We start from the raw sequence: 6380 nt of genomic DNA, 5'->3' as shown, positions 1-6380 counted from the left end.
GAGACGTAGGGTGGTACCTTAAGGGAATAGCAGGGTCAGGGGAAGTTTGGTGCTTTTTTGAAAGACAAATGCTTCACCCATATACACGTCTCATCACAAAAGACTGCCTAAATGTAGCTATGCCACGGTTGCTGGGCACTGGGATAATGCATACAGTCAACATTCTGAAATGCCTCTTAAAAGAGCACTTGAATCATAACCTAAATTTTTAGGAGGGGCAGTGATTTCTTATCCACCATATCTTGATCAAACTTCAGATAGCCTTAACCTAATATTTGAAAAGTGAATAGTTTAAAGTCATTTGTTGAGTTGTTCCTTTGTAGTAGAGTAATAACCAAACAGTGACAACCAAACAGAGGATTTTGCAAGCAGAGCACCTCTGTTGGCAGCAGCAGCCCAGGGTGGTAGCTGTTCTGAAGGAAAGACATGGGTTTGACACTGAGGAGAGTGAAGGGAAAGCTCAAAGGGTGAGGATAGTCCCCAAAGTCTTCTTAAACTGTTAAGTACAGAATACAGAACAGTACTTTACGTAATAGGGTAATGGGACAAAGAACTTCCTGGTGACTTCTGCACACACACACATGCACATGAACATACACACACATACCTGTGCTACTGATCTACCTCCATGTGTGTCTGCTGAGGCCCAAGCTTGCCCACACTTTCAGGTCATTCTGTTTGCAGTAAGGAAGCAGACAAGAAGTCCTGGGGAGTTTCCCCAGATTCTTTGCTTAGCTACCTCTGGGAGTCCACTGTGCAGAAGGGCCCTGTGCCCTGCTGCCCTCTCTACTCCTTCATTGCTAAGGCCTGGCCTCCTCTAATCCTCACTCTAGATGCCTGCCCTAACAGGGCTCGTCTTCTTCATTGCTCATCCCACTTCCCCTGTCCTCCTTACCTGGCCTGTCCTTCCAAGGACCAGTGTTAATTCGCTGGGTCAGGGAAAAGCTAATAATAATATCAGCTAACTTTAGAGAGTGCTTATTATGTGCCAGGCACTGTTCAAACTGCTTTATATGAATTATTTCATTTTATCATCCTAACAAATCTTTGAGGTGATGGGTTTACAGATGAGGAAGCAGGACAAACAGCTTAAGGAACTTGTCCAAGGTCACACGTCTAGGAAGTTTCAGAGCCAAGATGCTAGCTTCAGAGTCCATGTTCTTAGCTACTAGGTTATATTATGTCATGTATAAGTTTAGATGAAAAAGGCCAGGAGAAGAGACAATTCATCCACACCACTACACGTCAGCAGCATAGGCAGAGGCTGGGTATCAGCAGAGCCAGAATCCAGGCCTAGAATCTGGGCAACAGGCCCAAGGCCTCAGTAGAGAGAGAGAAGCTCCCCTCTAGCCTAAGCCAATAGGAGGCTTCATTTGGGAAAGCCCATCCATGCGATGACTGGGTGGGGGTAGAGAAAGAAGAAACACCTGGCAGGGCACGAAAGTGGGAGATTAAGGCTGGATCTGCACAATCAAATGGCTTATATCATTTTCCTTGGACCTACATTAGAAGCCCTGTTATGGGCTGAATTATGTCCCCCCAAAAGATGTTAATGTCCTAGCTCCCAATCTGTGAATTTGATCTTATTTGGAAATAAGGGCTTTGCATATAATCAAGTTCAAATGAGGTGATTAGCATTGGGCCTAATCCAATTGGCTGTATCATTACAAAAAGGGGGAATTTGGACCCAGAAACAGACACACATACAGGGAGAATGCCATGTGAAGATGAAGGCAGAGATTGGGGTGATGTATCTACAGGCCAAGAATGACAAAGATTACCAGGAAACCACCAGAAGCTAGGAGAGGGGCATGAAAGAGTTTCTCCCTCACAGCTCTAAGAAGGAATCAATCCTGTCAACACTTTGATTTTGGACTTCTAGCTTCCAGAATGGTGAGACAAGTGATTTCTGTTGTTTAAGCCACTGCATTTGTGGTACTTTATTACAGTAGTACTAGGAACCTACTACAAACCCTAATGCCAAGATCCCAACTTCATGTGAAGCTCCGGATGGCTGCAATGTTCTGGGCTGTAGTTCACACTCGCAAGTCAGAAGGCTCTCTCAGGGATCCCTCTTTTTCATGATAGAGACCCTGGAACAAGCAAGAAGGAAAGGGAAAGGAAGGGATATTTGTGAGAAACTGCAGCCTGTCAGAAGATACAGGCACATTAAGTCAGTATTTGCAGACTTAACACAAATTCAACTGGTACTGCACCAGCCATCAGCTGTTAGATTTTGTCATCTGTCTCTGGCAACACAAATCTGCAACTCCCTCATTTAAAGAAATATGCACATTGCTTACAAATCAGCATGTACTATCATCCGGTATTGCAGAGCATGTGGATTAGTTAGGATGAATTGCATATCGTTCTAGAGGAAATGCCTGAATCTCATGCTCACCTTCACCTCCCAAACTGGACTTTTCAAGACATACAGAGAACTGGGAACTTAGCAGTTATGGAAAAGTCCTGTGAAATAAAAAGTAAGAAATATGCTCTTAAGGTTAGTGCTTTATTTTGAAGGTCTCTGTACTACTTTCAAGGCTATACACTAAAGATGGGAGCTTTTTCATACAAGTTACTTGCATCCTGACCTTTCTGGCTGTCTTTTCCACCATTCTAGACATTGGAGTATACAGAGCCGGATCTGTAGGGTTAGCCTCAGCAGAACACAATGATAGCAGAATGACAGATTCTTGGTAGAAGAAACCATCCAAGCCATGGCAGAATGAATGCTTACCATTATGTGGGAATCTAAATAAAATGAGACACAGGAATCTCCACATACATTGGTACCTATTAGAAGTTTTAGAAGTCTCACTAGGTGCTGCTGCCACAATCACCCTCTAAGGTCCACAAGGATTCTGGGCACTGGGATGTGAAAGCCAGAAATGCTGAAATTTCTGGCCTATATGCTGGGAGTCACATGTCAATGAACTTCACTCACTCAAGGTAGTAATCAGGTGTGCCTAAGGGTCAAATCAATCTGAGGTTCACACTGTCTGAGTTTTCTCTGAACCTGGTCTAGTCAAAAGGCATCTAAGCCTTCCTTTTTTGTTTTTTTTTTAGCCAATGAAAATGTTCCACTAACATGTACATACAATATTAATATCCAGAGCAAATATTTCTTCCCGTGGAAATAAGACTGCCAGGGAACTAGAGGCCTGGATCATTGTCCTGAGAATAGAAACCTGGGCAATTCAAACCCTCTTTCCTCATTTGTAAAAGATGGACTTGTACCTAGTAATCTCAAGGGTAACCTATAAGTCTAAAATTTCTCAATTTTGTCTTAAACCCCCCAATATTCATATGATTGAATAAATAATATGTGATTTTTCAGCACATTCTCATATTTTCAAGTAATCATTTTAGAAATCAGAAAGAACAAATTATTGCTGTCACAGTAGAAGACACTTACTCCACTTTTCCCTATTATCAATTTGTGACCTAATTTAGCATCTTATTATAAATGATCTGATTACTAATACTGAATAAAACACTCTAATCATAATAACACAATAATGCAATATTGTTCAGTACACATAATAAATAAATGTCAGTTTGATGTCTATCAGTGGATGTGAATTGGGAGTGGAGTGAGAGGGGAAGACATAACTACCCAGGTTGGGACCAGTTCTTTAATTGTTCTTATAGCTTCAATGACACTTTCTTTTCCTTTCCTTTTCTTTTCTTTTTTTTTTTTTTTTTTTGAGATGGAGTCTCACTCTGTCACCCAGGCTGGAGTGCAGTGGTGTGATCTTGGCTCACTGCAACCTCTGCTGCCTAGGTTCAAGCGATTCTCCTGCCTCAGCCTCCCGAGTAGCTGGGATTACAGGCACCTGCCATCACGCCCAGCTAATTTTATAGTTTTTAGTAGAGACGGGGTTTCACCATGTTGGCCAGGCTGGTCTTGAACTCCTGACCTCGTGATCCACCTGCCTCGGCCTCCCAAAGTGCTGGGATTACAGGCGTGAGCCACTGCGCCCAGCCTCAGTGGAATTTTCACAACGTTCCTGCCCAGAACTTCTGTGTAATTTTCTTAGTTATTGTCAAAATGGTTGCTTTGCTCCATTCTAGAAGACGAAATGTTTCACTGAAGATCAAAACCTCCATTTGTGTCTATGAAGTCCATGGTAGCATTTTATCTATTATTGTTGTTATTATTATTGAAAATTAAAGGTGCAATATTAAATATTTTCAGTGGTGGAAGCTATAGAACTTTTGCCTTCTTACAAAGAGGGTGCACAATGTAGCTCTGATTACTAGCCAATTGTGTGGGACAGCCAAGGCTTTCAGTGAAAGGAATTTCTGCTGACAAGCTCTTAAAAGGTCGTGTGCTTGGCCCTTAGCCCTTGAACATGGTGAACATTTGCCATAGATAACAGCCTTGAAAACTCTATGGCCCATAACAAAAGAAGAGTCTCCCCCCTTTTACAGGGTCAAACATATGCTTCATGCTTCCCTGTCAGCCCTGGCAGCATAAACAGGTTCCTTTCATAATGCAGCATACAGAAAGCCTGTAATTATCAGCGGCAGGTAGTGACCACCTGCCCGTGGAATACACAGAACTGGAAAAAAATATGGAAGAATCTGTAGTAAGAATGATCCTTTTGAATTGTTCCTGAGAGGCCCCGCCTTTGAGAGTTTTAGAATAGACATGACTTTCAATCAGCCTCCTTTTGCTTACTGAACTGGTAATTTCAGTCAGAAGGTAATCATACACAGATAATTATGTCTTCAAGAATTTTACTAACATATTTAGCCAGGGAACTACTCCATCGAATTTCATACTACTGTATTTTCTGGGCTAACTGCATGCTACTTTCAAAGCCAGGATGCCTTTGTTTGGTATTCATTTTGGCATTTGATTATGGAGTGGATGCTGTTGCACATTGCCAAGGTCCCCAGTGAGGACTAAGCTACCAGCTTACTCTCACAGTTACCAGGAGCACTGCCTGGGGAAGACCTGCAGCTGAGTCCCTCCCCAGGATTTGCCTTCAGCCTAAGGGAGCTGCCTTACACAAGGTTATACTCACTTTCTTTGGCAACTCATATCCAATGATTGGTCTATCGAGTGGTACAAGGCACACCCCCTTATCTCAATTTTGGAAAGCTCTGAAGGGTCACATCAGGTTCAGAGCCTCCCAAGGGATCAGATAAAGTCTCTGTTGCGACTGAATTATAGTTCAACTTCTCCTTCTGCCCCATCCTGCCTCCCTCACTCCCTTATAGGTACTATTACTGACGGCATCCCTACAATAAACTCTGTGCACACGACCTCATATAGATTTTGTAGAACTGTTTTAAAGTCTTCTTATTTAAAAAAAAAATCAGATTGGTGATTAGACATTTCAATGACTATCTCAGATTTAGGTTTCTGTAATGAGAGGATCCAACTATCCATTGGCAATTTCCCATGTGTTCCTAGTCTGGAATGACTTGGGTCTCTATTAATTCATTAGACTTTGTCTACAATTTTTAGGATTAGGGAAAGTTGAAAGTCAGCTTTCTACCCACACAGCTTCTATTGTTTTCAGTCATTTCAAGATGTCTAAAATAAGGCTTAACACTATCTGCCCAACATCTCTCTTTGATGTTAGTCAAAGCATACAAATTTCAGTTAGGAATAATAAGTTCAAGAGATCTATTATACAACATGATGACTATAGTTACTAACAATGTATTGTATTCTTGAACATCTCTGAGAGTAGATTTCAAGTGCTCTCACCACACAAATGATAAGTATTTGAGGTAATGCATATGTTAATTTCGCTCAATTTAGCCATTTCACAATGTATACATACTTCAAAACAACCAGTTGCATGCAATAAATATATATGATAATTGTTATTTTTCAATTAAAACTTTTTAAAAATAAAAGGCTGAGGCATCCTTGTTTTTTTCCAGTTTAGTGTAAATTGCACCTATGGTATGAAAAAAAGTAGGAATTTTTTCCCTTGCTTAGGAAAAAAAATATATCTGGATGAAATCCCATCTGCTAGAAGAATAATGTGACAGGAATAGGCTGCCATTTATCCTGCTCCCAAGAAGATGGATCTAAATGCAGAAAAGGCCTGGAGCCATGTCCAATCTATTCCAATCTCAGGGTGGAGGTCAACCCTTGGTCATCTCAAAATCAAAGAAAACTAAGAAGGCCAGTCATTTTGGGGTTTGGCTTTGGGGATTTATTCTATCCTCAGATGTGGTCAAGAGTATTTGGAGGTAAGAAGTGAATGCTAATAGTCTTCAGGCTCTTGAGAACTGACCCTAGCTTCCTCAATCACATGCATTGGTTACTATGTGGGACTGGGCTAGAGCATGGTTATTATGCATTCTCCAAGACTAGGGTTAGGAATGTGAGCGAGGGCACAGTTGCTTAC

The sequence above is a fragment of the Pongo pygmaeus genome, chromosome 15, assembly GCF_028885625.2.
Source record: "Pongo pygmaeus isolate AG05252 chromosome 15, NHGRI_mPonPyg2-v2.0_pri, whole genome shotgun sequence".
NCBI classification, from domain to species: domain Eukaryota; kingdom Metazoa; phylum Chordata; class Mammalia; order Primates; family Hominidae; genus Pongo; species Pongo pygmaeus.
This window is presented reverse-complemented; position numbering follows the sequence as displayed.